The 14,413-nt window shown below is 47.5% G+C and overlaps 1 protein-coding gene and 1 long non-coding RNA gene across 7 annotated transcripts in view; one reads left to right on the plus strand and one right to left on the minus strand.

Moving 5' to 3' along the window:
- Nucleotides 1-14,413, plus strand: part of CHST15 (carbohydrate sulfotransferase 15) — a 67,522-nt gene that overhangs the window by 23,418 nt on the left and 29,691 nt on the right. Inside the window, exon 1 of one of the 5 annotated variants that reach the window (XM_033130538.1) lies at nucleotides 3,537-4,255. The exons of the other annotated variants lie outside the window; for them this stretch is intronic. The gene's annotated coding sequence lies outside the window, so the exon portion shown is untranslated. Of the gene's footprint in view, nucleotides 1-3,536; nucleotides 4,256-14,413 lie in introns of those variants that run through there. 5 annotated transcript variants of the gene reach the window in all.
- On the minus strand, nucleotides 5,258-13,183 carry LOC117036009 (uncharacterized). Of its 2 annotated transcripts, XR_004425308.1 has the most exons (4): nucleotides 13,031-13,183; nucleotides 7,110-7,147; nucleotides 6,242-6,407; nucleotides 5,258-5,426 (listed from the first exon to the last, which is right to left on the minus strand). It is a non-coding gene; the product is annotated as an uncharacterized LOC117036009 (long non-coding RNA). The 2 variants fall into 2 exon arrangements; XR_004425309.1 differs by lacking the exon at nucleotides 7,110-7,147.

The raw sequence follows: 14,413 nt of genomic DNA on the forward strand, positions 1-14,413 counted from the left end.
CTTGGGGTGGGGGACCCTGGATCCACCCCACCCCGCCATCCCAGCACCAGCCTGATGACTCTCGTTGGACAGTTCACGCCACCTCTGCCCATTTTCCTCGAATGGCGTCTGAAGACATCAGGGCTTAACTTAAATTCACAGGCTCTTGCATTTCCTGGCTGTACATATAGTCTGTGTGGTCTTATTTTGCACTAGAGTTAAACTTGCAGAATTCAGTCGAACCCACTTCTCTATTTGGGAAGGCGACGGATGTGGGAACTCAAACGGGATGCTGGTCTGTGGGAGTTTGCACCTTCATCTGGTCAAGGTCAGACTCACCGCCTCCAGGGAGGGGCTCTGGGTCACGATGCTGAGCCGATGTCTGTGCAGGGACACAGGACGCCCCCCCACCTCTGAGAGGCAGAGGCCCCATCTTGACTGCTCGTGTCCCATTCATGTCTGACTGCAGCTTAGTGCCCAGAGGGACGTGCTCCTAGCTGTTCGGACACTTTCTTCCCAGCTTGTGTTGTCTCCTTGCTGTGCCCTCTTTGTGGGCTCAGGGCCCCAAATACCATCAGACCTAACATTCTTAAAAAAAAAAAAGAAATCCTGTTTTTATCATGTGAATTATTTGTATTTCTTATTAATTTTTTATTTGGTTTTGTATTTAAGAGTAGGGCTATCAAGGTAGGTGATTGAAAGCAGAATTTTTTAATAAGAGCATAATGATCTTTTTTAAACAGACTTAGAAGACATTAAAATGCATGTGTTTTGATCTTCTTTCTCTGGATTAGAATATGAAGGACCCGTTGTTGCAATGCACAGGGACGTAAAGCATTTCTGAGGCATTTCGGCGAGCCAGTCTCCTTGAAGAGGCCGGAATGAAACACGGGAGGAACAGTGTGACACAGAGAGACCAGAGGCATCCCCGAGGTCTCAGGTTAGCGAAGCACAAGCAAAAGAGCAGGTGGTAATAGTCCCCCAGTAAGGATGACACAGGCACAGGGCAATGGCCAGGCTCCTTGCTCAGCGCTGTAGTGGACTGGCTCAGCCCTTCTTGCAATCCTGTTAGACTAGACGGTTTCATCATCAATCCCGCGTTTCAGATGGGAACGAGGCAGGCTGTGGTCAGACCGTTTCGGTGACTCATGTGATCATAGCCACCATTCTGCTCCCAGAGCTCGGCTGGTGGAACCACTTTCAAGTAGAGACTGGTCTCCGCCACCCGCTGGCTCTGCCTGAGACGCCGCAAGGGGAGACCTGGGGGCAGCTAGTCCCAGGGTTTGCTATATGCTCCCTTTTTGCTTCGGTTATTTCACTAATTGAGGCAAAGATGCTGTGCGTTTTGACATTAAGTATCTGGGTAAGTGCCTCAATACATCATTTTCACTTTACATGTTTAGACACAGCCTTTAATGAAATCGGAAAACCCAACTCTACGTGGGGAAATTATATTAATTGACATTTTTAACTTTGTTTGCCCGAAGACCTTGGTGGCTTATGCTTCCGTTATAAGCTTAATTGCCCAACACATACTATCCTCCAACTGCCGTTTGTCAGACTTGAAAGGCAACCTTGATTTGTGGCAGATGGACTGACCCAGCCTTAGCTGGGAAACGAGGGCTTTAAAAAGATGGCTTCTCAGGTGCCTGGCTTTGGTTCTAAGATTCTGTTCTGGCGGCTTCCAGGACCAACTGAATTGAAGTCTGCCCCCCTTTGTATCCCTTCTCCTGACCTAGGAGAGGTGACTGAACAGATGGGTCTGAACAAGTCAGGAAAATGCCAGCGGTTCCACTGAATGACGTGCATGTAAATTACCGGCCAGAAAACAGCCACAGAAGATAGTAACTAAGAGTGTCATGCTACCTTTGAAAAGTGTTCCTAATTTCTCCATCGAGATCCCCGAAGAGAATTTTAAAGAGGCCTGAAGTATGCTGCTTGCAACAGTCCTGGCCCATTATTCTGTCCTCCGGCCTCAGTGCAGAATGGGGTGTCTGGGGCGCTGTTGTCCTGTCACTCAGGAATGGGGTGCTCATGCCCAGTGATGCTCTGAGAAGCCCAGATGGCTCCTCTCCTCCAGCCGCAAAGCCCCTGTGGGGGCGGGGGGGTCAGCTCCTAGTGGGAGTGGGGGTGAATGGAGCAAGAGGAGGAAGCTGAGCCCATGGCGTATGCTCACACAAGTCCTGCTGTCACCCAAGGCCCTGAATGGTCTCAGGAAGCTGTGGGGGGAGGGGGCAGGAGGGGAACACAGAGAGGCAGCCTCTGTGCTGAGCACCCCTCTGGGAGAGAGGTGATGAACAGCCCAGGTAGGGGTGCGCGCTCCTCCCCAAATTGACATGTCTCCATCTCTTTCTTAAATTATAAAGTGAATGCTACGGAAAAGTATCTTGGTGATTTGTTCATAATCATTCATTTTTGCACAAGGTTTTACAACAGCAAAAGGGGTGTGAAAACCTTAGAAAAACTGAGTCAACCAAAGTCCGTCCAGCCATGTTATAAACTGTTTTGTCTTCAGAAAGTGAAAATTACCCCAAATGGATGAACATTTAGAAAAAAGATCAGCCCAGATTGCTCTGTGACAGCGTAAACTTGTTCCTTTCAGCCAATTTCATGAGAGGAGGAGGGCTGAGGCTCAGAAATGATGCCGGAGCAGTGACGGGACAAGTCCTGGCGGCCGCGGGGAGAGAAACCCTGGGCTTTCGGTCGCAGAGCCATGGCGTGTGCAAGCTGAAGCAGCTCGGGAAGCAGTGGTTTCCTTCTTCCCATTTCTCCTGCACCCTCCGCCTCCTCTACTCCTGGAATGGAGCGGGTTGACCCTCAAAACTCTTTTAGCCCCAGCACTCTATAATGCCCTGGGTAATTTTTTAAACCCCAAATCTAGTTTCTCTCACCCATAAAAACCAGTAAAACCTTCAAAATAGTTAAATGGAGTAGCTCATTTATTGCATAGGTAATTAGTATTTTGTCTCTTCTGAAGTATTAAAGAGGGGAAAAGTAGCTGAGGGGATCAAAATTAACAAGAAAAGAGAAAGGGAAAGAAAGAAGGAGAAAGGTAATTGGGATTTTTAGTTGACTCTGAATACTTGATGTTTTTGAAACATTTCCAAATTTCCTTTACAGGAAAGGAATGAAAATGATCCAAAGGAAGGATTTTTTTTTCCCTTTTGTCCTGAACTCGGTCCTAAAAAATTGTGTTGACCAAGTGCCTGTAGAAATTTGCCTGAAATGGTTGTAAGAACTGAAAATGGGTAAAAACAAAACAAAATGGAAAAAACCCCAAAGCTTCTGGCCACAGATAAGAATCATATAATTAACTAAGACGTATCATTTTGGTGTTTTCTTAAGTAGGAAAGCTAATTTAGAAAGGCAGGGAGGTGCTCCTGAGGTCAGTGGGAATGAGATGCTGTCACCAGCTCTCAGAGACCCCTTGATTCTCCTCTAGCAGAACTGGGGGGCGGGGTGGGTGGGGGCGGCTCCCTGGGTGTCAGGAACCTGAGGCCAATGAAGCCTGGGACCAGCCCACCAAACAGTCCCACAGTGGAAGGCAGTGCCAGCCGCAGGCTCGAGAGGTACCAGGAAATGGGCTTTCAGTGACATAGGGACTAATCCTAAAGAGGCAGAATTTGAAAACCTGCAGAATTGAAAATTCTGTTTTGAATGCTACACACACACACACCATAAAACCCAACTCATGCATTGAGAATTGTCTGTTTCTGACTGTGCTGTATATATTTGTCTAAGTGTTGCCTTCCTTTCTAATTGTTTTCCTTTGGGAAATATTTGTAAAAGTGAGCAAAAGAGATATTCTCGCCTTCATGGAGCTGGTATCCCAGTGGTCAAGGCAGAGGCCCGGCCAAGAGGCACACACCAAGATGAGAAATGGAAGGCGTTTGCTGGATGAGGGTGGGGCCTGACGGACTGGGGTTTGGTGGGGGCCCCTTGGCTGACCTCTGAACAGTGAGCAGGAGTTCCTGGCAGGAATTCGTGGCAGGAGATCGTCGCTCAAGTGGACTAGTGGTGTTCGGGAGAGGCAGATGGAGATACAGAAACAGGCCGGGCGAAAAGGACAGCCAGGCGGGCACAGGCAGGCGCTGAGCCGCTGTCGTCTCTGCCCTCATCCTCCTGCAGACTTCAAGGGAGTGGCCAATGTCCTATTTACAGCCCAGCAGGTGACAAGTGGCTCAGAGGTTAGGTGGCCTGCCCAAAGTCACACGGGTTGGTGTGGTTGTTTCAGGATCTTGCGGAGTCCTGTGGTCTGTATGTGCCACCAAGTCTGGTCTGTATGTGCCACCAAGTCAGGTATGTTCCTGCTTTGCTCACCATGCATTCCCGTGAACGCCAAGTTCAGTGCTTGTTTTGTGGCTCCACAGCCTCCCCTGGGCTTTTGGAAGGACAGGGAAGCTTCTCGTAGGGACTTGGGTCATGTCGGGAGATTCTTACTGTGCTCGGAGCTGACTTGTGCTCGGAACAACTGTGTGCTTCAGCCAAAGATTTGTTTTTTTAAAACAGACCAGAGCCGCCGTTCTTGATAGGAAGTCAGCTATAAGGATTTTTTTAAAGTCTTTTTTTTTTTTTTTAAATCGAGACCTTTTTTTAGCCCAGGAGGAAGTCTGCTCTCTGTAAACAAGTCCTGACCTTCATAATGAGGCCTGAACACTTTCAAGATCTGTCTGAAAAAGATCCCACTTTTCTGTGGTTAATTCTAAGAAGAATTTTACTTGTTTACTCCCAGCTCAGCTAATTTTATACTCTCTATGGCTTCCTCTCCTGTCTCCTCCCCGTTACCTAGTTGCAAAAGGGGGTTCCCCGTCCTGGGCCAGCAGCAGCCCCTGCTCACTGACGAGATGGGCGTGGACAGCGTAGGTTAAGCCTCCTCTTAACTGGGCTCCGGAGACAGGGAGGTGTTCTTGGAGAACAGACCTTTGTTACAATATTTGTTATTCTCCGCCTTTGAGTATTAAAATTTGGAGAGGGTTTTTTTTTTTTTTTGGAAAAAGTAAATCATACAGCACCAAAGGCATTCGGAACTGTCGCTACTTACCCAAGGGTGGGGAAGAATTCCTTTCCGATAGACCGGCCATAGCCAAGGTCAGTACATTGGATGGTACCTCGTTTCCTCGAAAATAAGACCTAACCAGCTCTAATGCGTTTTCTGGAGCAAACTTTAATATAAGATGGGGTCTTATATAAGATGGGGTCTTACAGTAAAATAAGACTGGATCTTATATTAATATTTGCTCCAAAAGACGCATTAGAGCTGATGGTCCGGCTAGGTCTTATTTTCGGGGAAACACGGTAAATGTCCAGTGGGAAGATGTCATTAATTAAAAGAATTTGGGAAACGAGGGGATGAAGTGAGGCTTCGGTGTAACTTCTGTTTGGCACTTTGCACCGAGGCTTCCATTGCAGTCTGGCCTGTGTCGTCCACGCCTCACGTGCCACCGCATCTGGGGAGAGAGGCAAGATTGCACGAATTGTCAACAGATGAACCCTCGGCTCAGAGATGGCAGCTCACATCTTAGGGTCCCTGGGCCCTGTCCACTTGGTATTCAATGTTTATTACTATGATCAAAACATCTTTATTGTCTTTGTGGTTACAAAGTAATACTTGCTGTGTGTAAGTGAAATGAAAAGAAAGAGAAATGTTGGAGTGGAGAGCAAATCCCACTCCTCCCTTCAGCCCCCCTGTTAACGACTGAAAAGTGTGTGATGTCCCCGCCCTCCCTGCACTGAGGGGAGGCTTGGGCTTCAGTCGTGTTTAAATCCAGCTCTGCCACTTACTCACTGTGTAATTTCAGACAAGCCATGTCACTGCTCAGAGCCTCAGTTTTTCTACCTGCAAAATGGAGCAATTATATCTACCTTCAGCATCGCCTCAAAGTCGGGGTAGCATAGTGCCTGCCCCAGTTGGGGTGGGTGCTCAGTTCCTGTTAGTTCTCTTCTCCACTGTCCTATTGGGGCTTCTTAAACTCACCTCCAGGGTATCTTGAAGGTAGAAGATAATAAGTTCTCACTAGGGTGCCCGGGGCTGGCCCCAAGGAGCCTGCTGCAGCCAGGAAGGCAGAACTCTGCAGATTTTGTGTCACTTAGTGATGTATCTGAGTATAACTTAATTTGGAAACAATGTTTCAAATGTTTAAATATTTTAAACATGGAAGCTTCAAATTGTCTCTTAAGTTCTTACAGCTCATGGCCCACTTCTGTGCACTCCTGGGGGGCTGGCACACCTCGTACCCCTGGAGGCTGGCGCATCTCCTCTTACCTCTGGGAGGGCTGGCATATCTCCACACACCGCTGCTGGGGTTGGTGCTGGAGGTGTAGTCCTTGCCTCTTGCCACACCTTGGAAGGGCCAGGTCTGTCTGTGGGCAGACAGTGAATGTTCACTAATGGTAGGGGACACCCTGGAAGAATCCCATTTCATCTTGTTCTGAAACAATAGGATATTGAAATTCAGTCAGATTGCTCACTCTTTTCATCCAAAAGAAATTCCAAAGAAATGTTTTCAGGCATTCTTCTTGTTCAAGGGTTAACCAGATTCTTATTTTGCTTATCTTTGGAAATAAAACAATGTTTAAACTATTCAGATCAGCAAGGCCATCTGGTGGGGAGTACGCAGCTGCTCCCCATTTAGTTGTGCCGCCTCATTTATTCATTGTAGGGTGCCTTTGTACAGCTGCAGCATTGCTATTCGCAGTTGGTTTTGAACACACGAGCTACGTGTTTATGCACGACCTCTCTTCTCTGCTCGTCCTGAGCACATCCTGTTGGGCATTTTCTACTGTTCGCCAACCTCTGCACTTCTTCCCGAAGTCATGTGAAAGCGAGTAGGAGGGATCTGGGGACCCAAGGGGGGGCAGAGCAACCCTCCCCCTGTGGGCCCTCCTATGTAGCCTTCATGCATTATACTCGGAGCCACTTCGTTTCATTCATTTTCCTTTTCATGTTAAGGAAAAGTTGTTGGAAAGCAACTAGAATCTACTTCTCATCTTTGTGGTCTAGCTGCGCAAGAGGCAAAATGACTCCTAGTCTGAAAATGTGTCACTTTTTCCTGGTAGTTCAGGTTTGTTATTGCAGGTGTTTGAACCCTGGAAAGCACGCAAATAGAATAATAACAGGACTTACCACATACCTGGGTTTCTGAGATCATTGGATCATGTGATGATGAGTCTGCTGCGAAAAGAAGAGGATGAGGGTCTAAGTGGCGCGGGGGTTTGCCTACGGTCATATGGCTGGTGCTCTGCCCGAGGCTTTAGATCCCCAGGCCCGAGCTCTCACCTGTACTCTAAGTCATATGGGGGAACAACTGCATAGCATTAAATTCCCTGGACCACAGTTTCCCCAGCTATAAAATGGGAATACTAATTGTGCTTTCCACTTAGATTACCATGACATATCAACAGGACAATCCCTATAAACCCCATCCTGGTGCCTGGACACAGGAAGCAAGCCCTTAATATATGTTAGCTCATGTCACTTTTATTGTGGTGTCCCTAAGTGGCAGGTACCCTGTTCCAGGTGTCTGCTGGCAGTTTCCTCCTTCTGTCATTAACTTAGAAACTATTTAGTGAGCACCCACCCTGCGCCAGGCACAACAGTATACAAGGTTGAGTAGCAAGTCTAGCACCTGCACTGGTTTGAATTCAGGGCTGAGCATCACTGATCTTGCCTTTGGATAGTCACCAGACTGCAGCTGCTCCTCCTCGCCTGGGAGACGTGGCTGGTGGGCTGGGTGAAAGCTGACCTCGATGCTATTTAAGTCTCGAGTTCTGAGCAGGTTTCTCCCAGCGCTGCCATCTTGCATGCTGGTGCAGGGAAAAGGTCACAGGCTTTGTAGCCAAACAGACCTGCCCCTGTCACTGGCTAGCTGTGGGGCTCTGTGCATGTTTTTAACCATGCTCTGCCTCAGTTTCCCACATGTAAGTTGTGGATCTCAGTGCTGAGCTCACGGGGCTGCCATCGAGAAAGGACCTGTCATGTGCTCTGTACGTGGCAGGTGCCAGAGATTGCGTTCACTGTCTCTGAGGTTACTTAAAACCCTACACTGGGTCCATGTCTGCGAAATGCGTAAAGGGTGGTGCTTAATTTTTCGTTTGAAATGTCTTCATACAGACTGAGCATTGCTTCCTTGAAAGGTTTTATATTATATGACTGTCGCCACTTCCTTGTCACCATTTCGGTGGGTATGTTTCACAGCAAACTGTGTAAGCTTATTTTATGTAGGTTCTACCTTAATGGAAAATTACCGTCAGTCAGTAGCTAGACAAGCTGGAGTGGAAAAATCTAGCACTTATTTGAATTACTACTGGAAATAATAAAATGGGTGTTTAGAAATAGGTTCCCTCTCCCCGATTTGTTTCAGAAAAAAAAAGTTGTCAGTTGTGTCACAAAGATCTGTGGAGTCTTTTGTGCACGTTGAAATCATCGGGTGACAATTGCAGCATGAACATAATTCATAGTCTCTTTTTCATCCTGCTGCTCTGCTGAGCAAACCTGGTCATTAGTGCATTTCAGAGAGACAGGGGCATCTGTCTGTGTTTCGTCCGTACAGGGGCGGCTGTGCAGGGACCTGGAGCAGATTACCCCACTAGGGAGTGACCTGTCACAGAGACTGTTAAAAAGATCCCTTGCCCTCCCACCTTCAGCTGTTGGAGATCGTGGGGGTCAGTGGGCACCGCTGTTAGGAGGATGTGTTTTCAGCTCCGTGAGCCAGCGCTGGTTCTTTCGGGGTGTGCAGATTCTCAGGGGCTGTAAATGGGATATATAATTCTGAAGGTGGGTATTTTCTTGGAGCTGCTGGAGACCTTGTTCTGGAGCTAGATGGGATAGTCCAGAAAGCCTGAAGGGTGTTTTTCATATTTGGAATCTCAGCACAGCGCCCTGCACACAGTGGGTGCTTGATAAACGTTCAGTGTAGGCTAATAATAAGGAGAAAACACTCTGTGTGTCTTTTGGGTTTAATTGTCTAGTCTTTTTTGCCCAGCATAAAGCAAGTACCACATCAGCTTTTCAAGGCTCGTGGCAAAACCGCTGACTTCCTAGCAATAACAGATGATAATGGGTTTTTATTAGGGAGACGCTAACTTCAAATCATACATCATGAGAGTCAGGGCTGAAAGAGGTAGTCCCAGCTCCATATTTTATATACAAGGAAACAGGCCCAGAGAGGCAGTGACTTGCCCAGCGTTCCCAGCCGGGTTTGTGATCAGGTCTGGATTAAGACCATACTGGGGAATCTCAGCTTAGGGGCCACACGCAGTGGCTTGCAGCCTTGTTGAGAAGGTGGTACCTTTGCGGCTTTCAAGGGTCAAAGTGCAGATGGTCCAGGAAGCCACCACCTCCGTCATCCAGAACCCAGGCTTGTCTCTTTGATGTGCAAAAGCAAAGGAGGGTTGGGGTTGCTGCTGGATTCTTTCTGCCTCCTGTGCGAGGCGCCAATTCCATTCCTCTTGCAGGCTCACCTTCAGTGTTTTGTTAGCTGATGCGTGGTACAGATCCTCTTTCCTCAGTGCTTTCTGCCCTCCTTCTCCCTACCCTGCACTTTGTGTCAGGCCCAGAAGCTGGTCCTAGTCTTGGTGCCGTCCATGTCACCCATCACACTTTGCAGCTGGAGGACACACATCTGAGTGACGAATAGAGTGAGTTTTGATGGTTCAGACTTGGTGCCCTAGGCTGACAAGGGGATTGAAAGAAATCCTGTCCTGTGTCTCTTCCCATGTCTGTCTCCCATGTGCTTCCCGGGGCTCCCTGCCCTGCATCTCTGGGTGACACTGCAAATCTGGTCTTAGGAAGGGATTTCAGAAGGGAAGGGAAGGGGCCGGCTGTCTGAGGCCAGGCCGGGGGACAGGGGAGAGGTTAGGATGGGCTCCCCCCATTGATGAGGTGTGTGGGGAAGAGTGGGATCGGGTCTTGACGAAGAGCTGTGTGCATCGTGGGGTGGTACAGACGCACTGGACCTCAGCTTCCTTGCCTGTAAAATGCGGGACTGGATGAGCAGGTTCCTGTGGGTTTTGTTCACTGGAGCCTGTGCCCGTGTTGACCTGGGCCCTGTCTGCCGCCATCACTGTCAAGAGCTATCACTGTCAAGGAGTTCCAGCGGTTTCAGGTGTGAAAGACTCTGCAGGAGAAGCCCCAGGGGATTCCCCCATGAGTTCCTTTCTGCTGTCAATCTCCTCCCCTGGTAAAGAAGTGGCTTACTTAGCCCAGACTTTTCGGCCTCTGGGGACGGACGCGGTTCTGCAAAATTGACCCTCCTTGGTAAGCATGGACACAAGTTGTGGACGGAGGGTCACTCTGAAGGGGCTACGCTTTCCTGAGTTGCACCCACAGCTGTCCCAGGCTCTCCAGGACTCTCCACTCTCCTTACTGACGCACCTGAGTGATCCCAGCCCACTGTTTCTTACTGTCTTGTTTCTACAGTGAAACCTGACTGGGTCTGTGTGCCTGCCTGTAGCTGCCACCTGCCTCTTCTCAGTCATTACTTCACATTAGTTGCAGACAGGAAAATTGAACACCTGTGCCTGGAATTATATTTACACTGAAAGCAAGTAGGCCTGGGATGAGGGCCCGAGGGCCTGTCCTGTAATAATGCCAAGAACGCCTGCCATTGGCTGAGACTGGCTCTGTGCCAGAGGCCGGGTCAAGCATTTTATAGATGTTTTCTCATTTCCTCCTCACGTCCACCCTGGGAAACAGAGATAATTTTATTCCCATTTTACAGATGAAGAAATAAAGTCGCAGAACGGTTAAGCTGGTTGCCTGAGATCATAAAGCTGGTTCCCTAGACCAGAGGCAAAGGAGGCTGCATTGTGAAGATTAGATCTCAGTGAAAAAAAAAAATGCATGTTTTTTTTTAATGCAGTAAAATAACAGTTTAGAATATACTTTCTGTGCTGTAAAGCATGTAAGGTAGTCATTAACAAGTATAATGTTGATGATGAACTGAAGTATGTAGGGTCAAAAGTATGTTTTAAAAATAACTTTTGAAACACTGCCTGAGTGTTGTATGACACACACTTGGGGCCAGCCAGGAAGATGGTGCCGGTCACACAGTGTGAGAATCCCTATTTCACACAAAGCATGAAGGAGGTGTCTCAGTCATCAGGAATGGTGAAATCTGACAAGGAAGCCATATAAATCAGGATACAGGAAGGGCTTGCTCAAGGAGAGGAAGCAAGGAAGAAATTATAGTAACTCTAAACAGAGGCAAGGAGGAAGCCTCTTCATCAGGAAGTGGGGAGAAGAGGGTCAGTTGTCCAGATAGCTAAAGCCTAACAGCTGTGGTTGTCATAACACACATTTTGCCAGAAAATATCCTGGTGTGTGACATTTGGGCAGTGATGTCTTAATTTGGGAATAGATATCATCTGGGTTTCAAGCATTATGTGGGCGAATTTGCTTCTGGTGTTAGCTGAGGGATTCTTTAAGGCAAAAGCATTGGTTCAGTTGATCCACTGGGTCTTAAGGTGAATTCCTTTGGCCTGATTTGCTCATGATTCACTTTACTCATATAAACATATGAGGTCAGACAAGTAAGTTCGTGAACTCATCCTGGAAAAAGTGCTACATACCTCACTGCTGAATATCACTACAGTCACCTTTGAAGTACTCCCCTTGGGAAGCTATGCACTGAAACCAGCACCTAGTCTTGCACACACCTTTCTCATGCCAAGGTTTTCAGTTAAGATTTTCCTGTTTCTCTATTGATGTTTACTTGGTCTGCTGTGCTTCTCACAGTCAGCCAACGGTTTTGATGCACAATTTGACGAATTTTTGCAATGTTTTCGTTGTCTGCTCGTTACTGGCCTCCCTGACCTCTCTTCATCAGTGACGTGTTCTCTGCCCTCAGAAAAACATTTAATCCATTTGCACACTGCCGTTTTCTTCATGGCATTATCCCCATAAACTTGGACTAACATGTCCCTGATTTCACCTCCACTCTTGCCAAGTTTAACAAGAAATTTAATGTTTGTTCGTTGCTCTAATTCAAGCTCAGACATTCTCGCGATGGCACACAAAAACATGCAACAACAATAATGAACACCACTTGGCAAGACACCGCCACACGGCTACACAAACACAGCTGTGAGACGCTGATACACCACGGTTATGAAACCTTACCGAGCTGTTTGTACAGTGCTGCCAATGTAAGCGCACGGTGGCAAGTTCGCGAATGTAATTGTCAGACCTTGTACTTTGAAGGTGACCCTAGTGATATTCAGCAATGAGGTATATGTAGCACTTTTTCTAGAATGAATTCGCGGATGTAATTGTCAGACCTCGTATACCTGTATAGTAATAGCTAACATTTATTAGCACTTGCTATGGGCCAGACACTCTTCTAAGCACTTGACACGAACTTGTTCACTTAATGCTCATAGCAGTGCTATGACATAGGGCCTGGGATTATTCCCAATTTACATCCAAGGAAATAGGACAGAGGTTTAGTGACTTGCTCAAGGTCAGAGCCAGGTAACTGGCTCCAGCACCCAAGCTCCAGTGCTGTGTGTGATCTGTTACCATCAAGGACTTCTTTTGAGAATATAGATCACTCAAGTGACTTGTCTAAAGTCACCGCGTGGACATGACTTTAGCATCCTGGCCCGCGTGACTGCTATTTTCATTCTTTCCACAGTGCTGTAGGCCAGTGAGTATTTATTCTGTTCATTGACTATGCTGTAAAACTCCAAGTATGAGATTAAAGCATAAAACTCCAGGTATAAGATTAGAACTGAAAATCTATTGTTTGTACAGAACTCTGCAGTCTTGTTAGCTTTCTCAGTCTCGCAGACAATCTTCTGTCTTTGAGCTAAATGTGAAAAATATTCCTTCCTCCACTTGTTGATTAATATTCCTCAGAAAAATGTATTTCCGTATGCATAGCCCAAAGAGAGATGTGGGCAGCTAGACCTCCAAGCAGAGGAAGGCTTTGTGTTTTAGTAAAGGTTAATTAAGACCCATCGAAGTTTTTTTCCCCCACACATTAAAGTAAAATAATATTATTAGCTATATTTTCCCCTCTCCTCCCAGAGGGCAGATGTAAATGTGTCCTACCTGAATGCAGCCGTGTATTTCAATCCATCCAGCTTTCTTTTGAAGTTTCATACGTCTTTCTTGTGCCGTATCAGCTTATGGCGACAATAATTTAATAAGCTTTTCCTAGGGTGAAACTGGATGCCCTTTATTGATCTTACACGGAGGCGGCGTTCAATTACTTAATCTAAAGTGCTATTTCTGGGTCTCTCAGTTACGACTTTGTTATCAATGGCTTGCTAATGATGCTTGGGGTGCAGAGGTTAATAGGGGCGTGCTAACCAGGGCTGGGTAATTGAATACTTTCTATTTTGGGATCAGTTATGTGATCTCTCGCAGTGGCACTGGGTTCCCACAATCATAGTCTGTATGCACAGGGCACAGCATTGAGCCGAGGCTGGGAAGCAATCTCCCTGAAATGTATACCTGAGGACTTAGGTTTAACACCTGAATGGGAGCGCCGAGGGGCCTGGCTAATCTGAGTCCACTGGCACCAAAATGCGGACATTCCAGACAGGTGAGGTGCCAGGGGCATGCAGCGCGCAGTTTTTAGGGAAGAACGCCCTGAGTGTTAGGTTTCTGAAGGACTGTTCTTGGGATAATTTGTGGCATATAGAAAGGCCAGTTCAGGAACATAGCAGCAATCCGTTTTCTTCTCTATACAGTCACGTTAATTTGATTTTTCTTTGCTGAGTTATGTTAGTTAATAACGTAAACATCCTTTTGGAAGAACATGTAGTCTGTATCTCTTTTTGCACTTGGACAAATCTCAGCCCTGACTCCGGCCTACCAGGCCCTCAGACTCTGTCCCTGCCTCCTCTCCCATCTGGTTCCCATCCCACAGCTACCCCCTAGCCCAGGGGTCTGCCCTCCCTGCAGCTGTGGTCGCCAGATTCTCTCCTCCACAGGCCCTTGGCTTCCCTGGTCTCACGGGCTGGCTTCCTTGTCGTCATTCAGATGTCCCTTCCTAAACTAGGTCTTCTATGGCCATCCTGTCTACAGTACGTCCCCTTCCTCTTAGGCGGCCGTTCTCACTGGGGGGTGGAGGTCAGGGACGTGCACAGCACAGTCCCCGACAACCAAGAATTATCCAGCCTTAGAGCGGCATTGAGAACCTCCGTTCTAATGCTTTTCTTGTATTTTCCCTTTTTATTTTCTTCATGGCCTTTATTGGCATCTGAGATAATGATCTTACTCGGTTGTGACTTTTTTATTGTCTGTTGCCCTGCAGCCCCCAACTCCTGTGGCCATAAGCTCCAGGTGGGAAAAGGCCTGTCTGTCATGGTCACCCCAGCACCAATTGGCCAGTTGGACGAGGGTTGGTCTAGAAGCCTTGAAGATCCAGGCTCTGCTCTTCCAAAGGTGCCCAGCCACGTGTTCACCTGGTCATGAGACTTACTTTTA

This window comes from Rhinolophus ferrumequinum, chromosome 16 (assembly GCF_004115265.2).
Source record: "Rhinolophus ferrumequinum isolate MPI-CBG mRhiFer1 chromosome 16, mRhiFer1_v1.p, whole genome shotgun sequence".
NCBI classification, from domain to species: domain Eukaryota; kingdom Metazoa; phylum Chordata; class Mammalia; order Chiroptera; family Rhinolophidae; genus Rhinolophus; species Rhinolophus ferrumequinum.